Raw genomic sequence first — 14,312 nt, 5'->3', positions numbered from 1 at the left:
TAATACAAAATCAAGGAAAACTCAAAAGTTGTTTCCTCCAACGGTAAGAACTCGTACTTTAGTCAGTAGGTTACAGCACAGATAAGTGGGCCTATATGTAAGGTTTCAGGATCTAATCTCTACGAACGGGTCCGAGTTCAAATCCTGGTTGGGACAAGTTACCTGGTTGAGGTTTATTCCGGGGTTATTCCTCACCCGAATAAGAGTATAACTTTCGGCGTTGGACCCTACACACATTTCGCGGCATTATCAGCTTCAGTTCATAACCATAGCAGTTAAAAAATCGTCGTAAAATAACAAATGAAACAAATCTAGTGTCTATATTAGAATTTCTTTTCTCGTTTTAATTTCATATCTAAAAAGTATGTGAAGGTTAAAAATATAGATGTCCAGATTTTCATGAATAGACTAATCTTCACGCCGTTAATATAATCCTGACGTAAACACAAGCACGTGGCTACATAGGCGGAGTTATGGGGTGTACTGCCCTCCAAACTTGTTTGAAATCCTTTTTTTTTTCTATTAAGTTTAGAAAATATTTAATTCAAAGGATTTTTCTTGTTTTGTTTATGATTATGTTTCTGTGTTTAAATTGATGAATTAATGTCTTCAGATCATGTTTCTGGACTGAAATATTTTGTTAAAATTTCTGAATGTACAACATTTGAGGAATGGAAGCACTGCAATGTTTGTTTTGTAACAGCCTGTACTCATGTGTTAGAAGTCTGCAGGTGTTCAGACCACCACTTGGAGAAATGTGAATAACATACTGCAGAACAATGCAGAAAAAGAAAAGTGATCCCGGTATAATGTGCAAACTTAAATACGAGAGATTAAGTAAAATAATTACAATTTACATTTCGTATGGGGTCATTCCATATCAAATCAACAAGGAGCTCAACCCGACCGACTCAGATTTCTTTCAAAATTTGAGGGATTGTTTTACATGCCGCCCTAACTAAAACTGCCGAGTTTCATATGCCCTATACTTTTCGTTTTCTGTCAGTGGCGTTTCAAACATGAAGAAAAATCATATTTTTGTAAGCACGCCGCTTCAATTAAAATTATATCTCAACAACGTCTCCAGATAAATTTACAGAAATTGGGTGATACATTCTTAATACGTGACAGTTTTTATTGCTTATATTGTTTTCTGCATATATTCAATTACACTAAAAAAACATGGTGAAACAATTTTCATATATTCATATTTAAAAATGCGGGGGTTCTATTTTAAGCAAAAAATATATAGTACGCCTCAATTAGTGATATAATGAACTGATAAGTTTCAACTTGGAATCATCATAGGTTACAAAGATAAAAATTATTATGTCACTGCAAGCGTAAGCTAACCGTGTAAGTCGCGATAATTATGTCCCACACATTCGTTGTATTTAATTTTATTTGATCATATTCTTGAATCTCGCTATGTAATTTAACATGTAGTACATAATTCGATTTTTTTTAATTATTACCTCAAATAAATTATTGTCACTCGATTTTGTTAAACGTGAAGTTCTGTAAGAAATGCTTACCTTTCATTGCTGAGATGAAATAGCCTGATCATCTTTCCAGACAGGATGCTGCGTTGTTTCAGCTGCATTTTAAAACTGCTTAGCAAGTATAATACCCATCCTAAACAGCAGGACTGTATGAAACTTGTGTTCCAGGCACTGCGGTGGATTTTGCAAATTGAAGAGCAAGCATTTTTTCCTCTTCAGTATAGCTTTTTTCAGTCACATAAACGGTATTAATGTTTGGGAGATGATCCCTTGTCCAGTCGTACAATTCCCTAGGTGTAATTATTTGTTTATCGGAAGGTCTCTGCAAACTAGCACAAGCCGCAAACCTTTTAAGTGTCCCACCTACAACGTCTCATGCTCTTTTTCCATGCGATATGCAAAAATAATGCAATTCTGTTGGAAATCCAAAATCTTCTTCATGTAATGTGAGGTTCAGGAAATTTTTTTCCTATTTTTATACTGAGCAGAGAATCCATCGGAGAAATACATAATTTTTGTGGTGAATTACAGATATTTGTTTTAATGACTCCATTAGATATTTATGAAACAGATGTACAGCTGTAGTGTCATATTTCGGGCAGTGTGAAATTATTACCAAATTTTTAATAGAGACTGTATCGGATGACGATTCGTTATAATATATTACGAAAGTGTGAATGGTTGTCTGCACATTAGTCCTGTGATATGATTGAATTTCATCTTGGATTACGAAATAATAGCGAAGTCGCATAACACAACAAGCTGGCATGGCTGTAGAAATGAGATCATATCACGTAGCAACTTACTTTGTTCAGATGATATAAATGAGTGAGTCAGTAAATCACCAAGTTTCTCCAAGAGACAGTCGAAAAATTTGTTTGTGGGTTTCATTATAGTCTCAAGCGTTGATCGGTCAGTCGTCATCCACTGCGTGTAGGTCACTGATTCACTGAAATTTTATTCGTAACATTTCTCTAAACCCTCTCTTATTTTGAATGGTTCAGGACATTCTGTACATTTCCTGAACAAGAAATTTATATGAGGAGGATTGCACACCATAGTAGCCAAGAAATGTTCATAAGTTCGAAGGTATAAAGAAAAATTTTCTAGAAATCCACGTAGACCTGAAACTTTAATAAATTGCTTTCGGCATAAGTTTTACATTCTGATGAGGACACAAACACAGACAGTATAGTTCCACTAACTCCAGCTAGAACACAATTTCTTGGTCTAAGAGCTGAAAATTTGGAGAATATTACCTTCATATCAGGGTTAGAATTTTTAAACACTGCATATAATTCATTTCTGCTCATGTGATTTACTCACTGATTCTTTAATCACAACAAATATTTCTTACCAGGCATCATTCTGCTTATCTCGTCAGAACAGCAGAATTCTTTAACTTTACCGGCAACAGCCGCGAGCAAGGGTTTTCCAGGTTTCGGATTTGGTGATCACAAAATTCCCTTTCCCTTTGCCAGGACTTTTGCTTTCCGAATTATGTATTCGAAAGCTGAAAGAAACTCTTTTTTACATTATTTACGCTCCAGCTTTTAGGTAGTAGTGTTAAAATGGTGATTTTCTCACTTATACCTGAATTTTGAAAATTTTCCTGCAACTGAGACAAAATTTCAGAATCAGAAAGGTCCTGGTTCCTCGGCGTCTTTAATATCGAAGACTTTATCTTTTACAATATTTTCAAATTTCTGTCTCTCTTGCTGTAGCCTTTTTTGTTTAATAAGGAACACACCTTGGTCAAAAAGACTTGTATTTAATGAACTTACATTTGCTGTAGAATCGACGTATTCTTCATTACTAGAGTCATTCTGAGGATTCTGCGTAATAGCATCATATTATATTTTTATTTCTTTGCGACACATAGCGCACACCTTTTGTTCCTGTTTTAAAAGAGGTAATACATTAAGCATCCACGATATAACACTTCTTAAATTTTTCCTCTAATTACAGTGCCCTAATTTCTCGAAGGGATTGCAGCAAACATAGGCCTATAACTTAAAACGCGACTCCATTACATCTCACAGAACTACCACATACTACAAAAACTAACGACAGTGCACTTGAAACAGATCGCACGTTTTGTGTAAATTGAAGACTGTATAAACTGCCACTCATGACGGCCTGACAGATCGACGACGCAGATAATCAGATAAGTACGATCTCGCGCTTATGCAGTGTTGGTGTAGGATGGGTTTAAGTGCTACAAACCAATACATTGATATATTTTTTTACTGATATTCCTGAAACGTTTCCAAAATGAAACTTACACCAAGGGAGAATACTCTCACCTATATAACATACATTTTTGGCGAAATAATTTATGTCCCGAATTTATAGATATTCAATGTTAAAATGTGTTTCACGTGACCATTCAATAAAGAATTCATTACTTTGATCCAGACCTATTTTTATTGAAACTTATGATCCCTTAGCTTTAAAATAAGTCCAAGCTTAAGATTCTACCTCAATTAGAAGAGAAGTTATGAATTATTTTTGTTGACATAGTATGCGACATTTTTACATTTTTTCTCGTATTGACAGAATAGCTGTATGGATATCGTGCATTATTGAGGGCTAAAATTTTACATAATTAACTTAAGGTTCTTTACCATCCCACCAAATTTAATGAAAATCTGAGGTGGTCGGGTTGAAAAGTCCACTTTTTTGTGTTGATTTGACATGAAATGGCCCTATGATAATCTTCAGGATGGTAAATTTCAGATAAAAAAGTTTGTATTAGCACTGTTACACAGTGTTATTGATATATATATATATATATATATATATATATATACGTGTTTATGTGTGAAAAATAGGGAGATTGGTTTATGTTTTCCCTGTTATAATTTGTAGTAGACCTAGTTCAGCCATATACAACTCGGTCCGAAACGTTGCGAATATGCATGTAACACTAAGAAATATACCCCCCGAAAATACCTTTATTAAATTATCATATTCCGTTATGCTCTAACACGGTCAAGATATAAAGAGGGGAGAAGGTAAATAATGTCCCCCATAACCTTGTTATATCGGGAATCTATGGTTTTGCTTTGCCGCGTCCACAAGGAAACTGTTCTCTCTCCGCCTATGCGTGGCTGTCATACCCGTGATTGGCTCAGTCGAAACACTGCCACGACGCACAGTGTGCAATTTTCCCAATCTACGAGGACAAAAATCAAATTTTGACTTGTTCAGTTGATCATAGGTTAATGTGAATACATGTTCTTTAATATTTGCGGAATGTTGTGAGAAATAACTTTCACTGTTTTATCAGAAGAAGAAGGATATGTTCAGTTGTACACAGAGAGGCTTATTATGTCAATGAAAAAGAGTAAATTGTTAGTGATTTATTCTGTTTTGAGACATGGAATCTGTTCAGATAGGTACGTTCTTAGTAATGCAGGCTTGCAGAAATGGGCGCCAATTGTATCGTTACGTCACTCAGCCCTTCAATAGCTATTATAGAAAACATTAGGATAGGCCTATGTATTGTAATTTAATTATTATCATTTATTTCCATTTTGTTTTATTAAAATATAAATTTAAAATAAGAGACAGCTACCTAAACCCATTTACGAGAAATGAAGTAATGTGATTAAATAATTTTTATTATGTATGATTCTTCATGCTTCACTTGTAAATTATTACAGTTTTTCTTAACATTATTATTATTATTGTTATCATTATTGATTTATTGTAAACTATTTAATAAATTCCTCCGAAAACAACTTTGTACTGTACCACGAATATTACGTACAGCTCAAAAAGTGTAGCCCTGTAGCATTTTTCCCACGATAGTTACAACTTAGCTCGCTCACGCTTGTGACTTGAACCAACGATCGGCTATCTTCGGATATGGAGTTTATCTGTTCAGCTGTCTAGCTATCTAAACTTGCTCTCTATAACAGCTTCTGTACGTTCACCCTGACACGCCTGATTTAGACAGAAGAGAAATAAGTTAATTGATACAAAGGAGTGAGTCTGACGATCTATCTTCAAATAGTAATTCAGTACCAGCGGAAGATTTTAGCAGAGATCTGTATGAAGTGATAGTGCAGACCAACATTCAACAAAGTTGAGGACAAACAATTTGAATGTTTTGTTGGAAAGTCCACTAGTACAGAAGGGTGTACCTGTGCTACAGTTGTACCGGTGTTTTAAGTTAAAATTTTGCAACACAGAATGTCGCAATATGAGTTTAACATTTAATTAGGAGGGTTACCTTTGATACAGTAACATTTTAAATTAAAATTTTACATCAAATATTATTGTAATAGTCTTAAACATGTTATTGAGAATAGTGCCTCTGATACAGCAACATTTTAAGTTGAAATTTTACATCAAAGATTGTTGTAATTTAGGCTTAAATATTTCGAAATATATATTTATGGTGATCACTTTCATGTGTTAAATTTAAACTAAGTTTATAAATAGCTTCATTATGAGTAGTGTCCGTGGAACAGTAGCCTATCATTTTAATTTAAAAGTTCACAGCAAAGATTATGTTCATTTTTTTTTGTAATAAACAAGACAGCCCTACTCTTGAAATCATTATTTTATGTGTGTACTGTGGTTGTTGTCCTTGATGTGGAAATAGTACAATGCCGCGCACCACTACTTTTTGTCAAGTCATTTGTCTCATTGCTAGGCTTAATATTCCAGCTACCTAAAGACTGAAGTTAAAGACACATTGTGTATTTGACTTACTATAACGAAAGGGTAGAGAATGCGCAATTATTTTATTTACGAACGTACCTATACCTGTGTTGTGACGTCACATATACTTCGAATTAAACAACTTCATTCTACGTACCAAACGCTTTAACCACTGAGCTACGCCGAAGTTCATTCCACAGCACTGGATCGAAACCCCTTCCTCTAGTGTTTTTCCCTTTGTTGCCTTATTCCATGTTCGACATATATGTTGACATATATTAAGTGGTTAGAGCGCTTGGAACGTAGAAGCAAGGACCCGTGTTCAGTCACCGACGCCGGAGCGAAATTTTCTCCTCTAATAATTATTGTTACCATAACAGATACATTCTATAAGACCAAAAATTAATCTTTACGTAGATTCTTCCCCAGCGGTGCATATACTGTGGAATCCCGGCCACCAAAGTCACTCAATTGAGTGCGGTCCTTGTATAATGGCAATTGACTTAATATGTGTCAGCATACTATATGTCGAACATAGAATAAGACCACAGAGAGAAAACCACCAGAGGAGGGAGATTTGATCCTGTACTGCGAATTGAACTTCGGCGTAGCTCAGTGGTTAGAGCGCTTGATGCGTAGAACGTGGACCTGGGTTCGATCCCCGGCGCCGGAGCGAATTTTTCTCCTCTAATAACTATTGATAACTTCATTCCAGCTCACAGGTAGCTGAAACACGAAGCTTACTCATTGCACAAACTCCTTACTCACTTAACTTCAAAGAATAATGGCTAAGATTCCGGCCGGTCGCTGATAGTAAGAGTTGGGTATGAAATTACTTGTTCTACTTATCACTGTATAATTGACTTACGGTCCTGTAGCAGCAGTATACATAGTATACATAGGAAACTTGAAATTGTCGACGAGGAAGCAGATACTGTCTGTAAATATTTTCGAGTTTGTCAACATAGTATACATATCCGATCGGCCCCTACTGAACTGAAACAAAAATATAGATATTAATCACACAATGCCATACATCTTGACTATAATCACAGTATTAAAATTCACAAACATTTGTACTATTATGTATTGCATTACATAGAATCCTACATAGATCTGTTACACTATGTTCCTAAGTCCCCCTTAGAGCTAAGTTTTTTTAATGTTAATTTATTTATACTTGGTGCAATCGATATTACGTTATGGTATTGTCGCTTGGGGCAGTGTTCCTAAATCCACAAGAAAGCTACTGGAATTACTTCAGAAGAGAATAATCAAAATAGCCTATGTCTACAAATCTGTTGATTACGTTACTAAATTTTTCTACTCGAAATTTAGTATTTTAAGTTGAAACAGGTATACAAAAATACATTATTACCTTTTTTAATGAAAAATAAAATTTCAATACATACTGGCATAATTATAACACTAGAAGAATCATGCGTACCCCATTTTACGGAGTCGATAAATTTAACGGCTACTGGTATCAAACATGGCTTAAAGCTATATAATAATTTCATTTCTCATATCCGATCTTTTAAATAAAAATACGGTGAAATTTAAACTAGAAATTAAATAAATTATCAAGAAAAATTAACAAAGCTGTAAATTATTAATTTCTATTTTTTAATTGCATTTACTTAAGAATGTTAGTTATAGACGCTTTAATTTGCATTTACTTACTTTATCGTATTTGTTTAGTACTCATTCTCGAACACCCTTAACCTCTGTTCCTCTCCCAAAGTGAGAGTCCAAGTTTCACAACCATACAGAGCAACTGGTAATATAACTGTTTTATAAATTGTAACTTTCAGCTTTTTTGAGAGGATCATATATTATTTTGTTTTAATTACCTATACCGTTTTCTTGTTTACCCGTGGCTTGTGCAGCAAATGCTGCAAACCAAGTTCATTAGGTAAAAGTTCAAATACAATTTTTTCAGATTTATTTTCCAGAAAGATTAGCAGACATTTTGAAAGTTATTTTCGTCCGTAATAATGAAGATGTAACATTCAAAGCAACGTAATAACTCAATGAAGTGTAACCTGTCGAAATATGTTACTGAAAACTACAAAACTTACTTAAGATAACAGTATTGCTATTAAAAAGAAATAATTTTGCAGTTCTTCATCAAGTTGTGTGTGAACTGGTATTAATAATAATAATAATAATAATAATAATAATAATAATAATAATAATAATAAAAATGATTCAGAGGATGATGCAAACAATATCGAAACTAGTCAATCAGGTAACATAACATCAAAATTTATGATGTTAGCACAGTCGAGTATATACAGTCACGAAGCTTGAGTTTCGAGGGTGCTAGGAACAATAGACTGTGCCGGTACTATTTCGCATTGTCTGTAATGAGGCGATATTAGCGATCCTAGTGATTAGCAACTATCTATGGACGGATATTTACTACGTATTGAGCTTCATGACTGTATATACTAGAATGTGATGTAAGTCCCAGTTTTAGGAAGTTCGTAGCAAATAGTAGGCCTATATTAGAGCTGGGGGCGGAGCCAGTAGAACTGTTGAGTAACTCGGTTCTGTCGGTTTTTGTGCTTGGCAGCGGAGCACCGAAGTTAATCGGTTAACTGTAGCCGTTACCTGTCAGTTCAAACGTTAAAACAGAGTTCACGTGTTTCACTTAGCTCTACAAGACAATGACGCAGGTACTATTGTATTTAAATATTTTCTGCTACAGGACAAATTATTTCTAGTATTGAAGAGGAATTCATCCTATTATATGACTTGACAAGTGAGCCTAATGCACACTGACAATCTGAACATATTACTGTACGTATTAATAATAATAATGATAATAATAATATAATAATTATTATGAATATTATTATTGTTATTATTATAATTATTACTACTACTACTATTATTAAAGTCCAGGATAACAGAGAAAGTTTGGAATTGAACGTGTTACGTCAGCACCTTGTTTGTGCGGATGACGTGATTATATTAGGAGAAAATCCACAAACTATTAGGGAAAGTACAGGAAATTTACTTGAAGCAAGTAAAGAGCTAGGTTTGAATGTAAATCCCGAAAAGGCAAAGTATATGATTATGTCTCGTGACCAGAATATTGTACGAAATGGAAATATAAAGGTTGGAAATATATCCTTTGAAGAGGTAGAAATTTTCAAATATCTTGGAGCAACAGTAACAAATATAAATGACACTCGGGAGGAAATTAACCGCAGAATGCGTTTTAATATTCGGTTGAGAAGCATTTATCATCCAGTCTGCTCTCAAAACAAACTGAAAGAATTTATAAAACAATAAATATTACCGGTTCTTCTATATGACTGTGAAACTTGGACTCTCACTTAGAGAGAGGAACACAGGTTAAAGGTGTTTGAGAATAAGATGCTTGGAAAAATATTTGGGGCTAAGAGGAATGAAGTTACAGGAGAATGAAGAAAGCTACATAATGCAGAACTGCACGCATTTTATTCTTCACCTGATATAATTAGGAACATTAAATCCAGACATTTGAGATAGGCAGGGCATGTAGCACGTATGGGGGAATCCAGAAATGCATATATAGAATGTAAGCTGGGAGGCCGGAGGGAATAAAATCTTTGGGAAGGTCGAAAAGTAGATGGGAGAATAATATTGAAATGTATTTGAGGGAGTTGGGATATGATTGTAGAGACTGGATTAACCTTGCTCAGGATAGGGACTAATGGCGAGTTTATGTGAGGGCGGCAATGAACCTCTGAGTTCCTTAAAAGCCTTAAGTATTATTATTATTATTAATATTATTATTATTATTATTATTATTATTATTATTATTATTATTATTATTATTATTATATTAAGAGTGTTTGGTTAATATTGAAATATGTTAAAAAGAAAGTGCATTATATTTGTTTTTATTGGATTTGTGTTACCTCATGAGTCATCATTTTATTTAGATTTATATCTACCAATTATGTTACCGAATTACTTTAATTTATGAATAATATTACTCTTCACCGAAGAAAACGTGATTGTATGAAAGGCAAGTGATGTTATAAAATAAATAAACATTATGTTCTTCAGTTCAAGGTTCCACTTTTTTTATTATTTTATCCACTTTCCGTAATAGTAAGTAATTCTGTGTAGTAGTAGTGGTGGTAGTGGTGGTGGTGGTGGTAGTAGTAGTAGTAGTAGTAGTAGTAGTATAACAGTAGCAGCAGCATGTTTATTTTGTCTGGCAGAGTTAAGGCCATGAGACCTTCTCTTCCACTCGACCAGGTTTCAATAATATACATGAAATACAAAATTAAATTACAAAACAACACAACAGAAACTACCTTAGAAATTACATAAAATATACTAGAAAATTACAATAGTCAAGATCGGTTACATAATATAAAATTACAAATAGTCATGATCGGTTACATAATATATAAAATAAAGTAGAAAATGACACATAATCAAAATCAGTTACATAACATAACGGGAATATACACGTTCACACACACACACACACACACACAAACACACAATTTGTAAGACCTAAAATGCTCGAGATAAATTCGACGATTAATTCACTTCAGATATATTATGCAGTTAATATACTAATAGGAGAATGTTGTGTGTTATTTTTTAAGTGCTTTAGGCAGCACTTCTTGGAGCCCGTTTCTTTCGATCTTCTTTTTTACTTATCCGCAGAGTTTAACGTTTACATCACATGTTAATTTATTAGCTGTTAGTATTGTGACAGCGACGTGAGATTCGAACTCACGACCAGCGTCCCGCAAGAGAGCAGGTCGCGCGTGAGTCGACACGGACTCCACGGAGCACTGGGGGACGGCGCGCGGCAGGGAGAGGAGAGAGGAGGTTACGACACGCTGTTCCGCGGCAGAGAGGGGAAAGTAAAGCAGCTGGTGACTGAGGAGAAAGATCCAGAGAAGTCTGGATATCCGTTATCTTCTAGGCATCTGTCGACCGACCGCGAACTCTCGAGAAACTATGGCTTAGTTATAAATACAACGCGCAAGTGAACGCGAGTGATTCAGCCCGTCAGTAAGCTAGTGTTGCTAAAGTCAGTGGAGAGCAAGCCAGACAGTCTTGTGTAGCAGTGAAACCAGCTTCGAGACCAGAGCGCGACTTGAGTTGTGTCCGTAACTGTGGAGCCTGAAGCCCGGAGTTCGAGTGCAGTGGACCGCAGTTGGGGGACCTGAGTTCGAATCGGATCGTCTCTGAAGGTCTGGGGTTCGAGATTCTGTGAACGCGAGTGACTGAGCTAGAAGAACTAGCCAAGACAAACGAGCTGTGAACTGAGAACTAACAGTTCTGTGTTGTAATTAGTGCTTTGTGAATATTAGTTAAGATTAACAGTTCATTGTTGTTCGTAATAGTCCAAGTAAATTGTCATTGTCGTTTGTGGAGTGCAATAACGAATGCTGTGTTGCTGTGCGGAGAGCAAATCCCATTGTTGACGTGAGTGAAATTAAATTGTAGAAAGTGAAGAGTTATTGTTGAGATAATAAAATTTACATTGTTGTCTAGTATAAAACGTTACAGTATTATAAATTATTTTATCAATTTTATTTCATCTGTCATATATAACAACACTGAAGGTTAAATAGGCCTTTCATGTAAAATAACTCCGCAAATAGTTTCAATCACGCAAATTTCCAAATGCCATTTTGCATTGAAGAGAAGCACTTCTTTTCTCGTCAATTGGCAAAGCGAAAGCGCTTTACTACAACGCTTTTAAAACACACTTGGTTTCACTTTCAAAGCATGTTCTAAAATCGACTCTATCTACCCAAATTTTAAATCTGCCGCCACAAATTTGTACTCGGTACTGTACTCGGATCAACCGAGTAATTACGTCATAGTTACTGCTCCGAACTGAACCTCCCTGTCCCTAGCCCTAGCCTATATTATGTTCCGAAAATTGCAAGTGAGACTTATCTGGTCGAGAATGAAGTTTGAGAACCCGAGGCCCGAAAAGCCAAGGTTTCGTAGCATTCGGGTTCAGATAAGTCACTTACAATTTACGGTTAGTGAATAACTTTTTGCAGTACTTAAAAAAATAAAAAAAATAATAAATCGATGTTGCATTTCTAAATTTTGCAATAGATTCATTCATTCAAGTAACACATGTTACTTGTTTATGTATCGGCATTTGGTGATTAGGTTACTATTCTGTTCGTTGCTACGTCATTTCCAACACGTACTAAATTTAAGACCTATCACACAACGTAATAGTTTCGCTACCAACTTTACAGCTCTGGTTAACACAGTGAAGTCATTTATTTATTTATTTATTTATTTATTTATTTATTTATTTACTTATTTATAAAACAATTATATTACCGGTTCTTTTGTATGGTTGCGAAACTTGGACTCTCACTTTGACAGAGGAACAGAGGTTAAGGGTATTTGAGAATAAAGTGCTTATGAAAATATTTGGGGCTAAGACGGATGAAGTTACAGGAGAATGGAGAAAGTTACATATCGCAGAACTGCAAGCATGTTATTCTTCACTTCACATAATTAAGAACATTAAATCTAGACGTTTAAGATGGGCAGGGCATGTAACACGTACGGGTGAATGCAGAGTGTTAGTTGGAAGGTCGGAGGAAATAACACCTTTGGGGAGAGCGAGACATAAATGGGAGGATAATATTTAAGATGAATATGAGGGAGGTGGGATATGGTGGTAGAGTCTAAATTAATCTTGTTCAGGGTAAGGACCGATGGCGGGCTTAGGTGAGAGCGGCAATTAACCTCCGGGTTCCTTGAAAGCTGTAAATATTTATTTATTTAGGCCTACATATTCATTAATTTTTTGTGTATTTATTTATTGATTTGTTTATTTATTTACATATTTGTGTGTGTCTGTTTGTTTGTCTGTCTATTCATTCAGTGATTTATTTATTTATTTATTTAATTAACTTAACATTTCATAACTAATATACTAATAATAATGACAAATAGTAATAATTTTACAAATTATTTCATTGATTTCCCAGTGGCGTATTCAAGGCCTATATTGCAAAATCGCAAAAAGATCTTCAATGCTTTTGATCTTCCTTATGATCAAAATATGTATTCGTTCTATCTTTCCATTGTTTTTCTGACAGCTTTATATAATTATAATTTCTATGCCCAAGTCGTCTTTCATCATAAGATCTGTAACATTTTGTTTTTCTTGGAACCATATTTATTTACGACCATCTTAAAAAATTAGTCGATGAAGTATTGACTCATCCTATATGAACACCTGAATGGACTGATTCTCTTCTTAGGTCGAAAATAGTCTAGGACAACCTTTAAATAATAATAATAATAATAATAATAATAATAATAATAATAATAATAATCCGTGGCGCTACAGCCCGTGAAGGGCCTAGACCGACCAGGCGGCTCCTGGCCTCACGCCCACATGCCGAAGCAGAGGTGGACGATCATCCAACCAGAATGGAGGTGTCGTGTGGTTAGCACGATGATCCCCCCAGCCGTTATAGCTGGTATTCACAACCGGATTTCGCTACCTATCGTAGCTCCCCAAGTGCATCACGATGCTGGGTGGGCACCGGTCCCATACACTGGCCGAAATTTCATGAGAATATTTCTTCCCTCATGAGGTCTCGAACCAACGCGCATTCCGTAACGCGAGTCCTAGGCGGGATGCCTTAGACCGCGACGCCACGGCGCTGGACAGGACAACCTTTAGACTCTCTAAATAAAAAAGAGTTACCTCTCTATCCTGTTTTCTATTCTTTATATACATTCACATTTACCATGAGGAGAAATATCGACAGTTTTAATGTATCTGTGAAGAATTTTCACAATTCCTTATTAATTTTTTCAATGCCGTGTCCAACGTATGTTCAACGTCTTCGTCAATGTCGCCTGTCGCCTTCTATCACGTTGCAGTGAAATAAAAACGATAATACTATAGTACGTATTAGGTATTATACAGTAGCCTGTATTGATCCTTCACTCTCTTTGGAAGTTGATGTAATATTGATAGGATTTAAACACTGTGTCATGAATTTTTTTTCCGTATAGTTAAGGCTGTAATATGACCATTTTTCCAGAATTGACCAATAATTAATTTAAAGGAATTTTCATAATGTTGTAGAAGTATATTAAATTTAAACGTTTAGG

Source organism: Periplaneta americana, chromosome 15 (assembly GCF_040183065.1).
Source record: "Periplaneta americana isolate PAMFEO1 chromosome 15, P.americana_PAMFEO1_priV1, whole genome shotgun sequence".
NCBI lineage: Eukaryota > Metazoa > Arthropoda > Insecta > Blattodea > Blattidae > Periplaneta > Periplaneta americana.
This window is presented reverse-complemented; position numbering follows the sequence as displayed.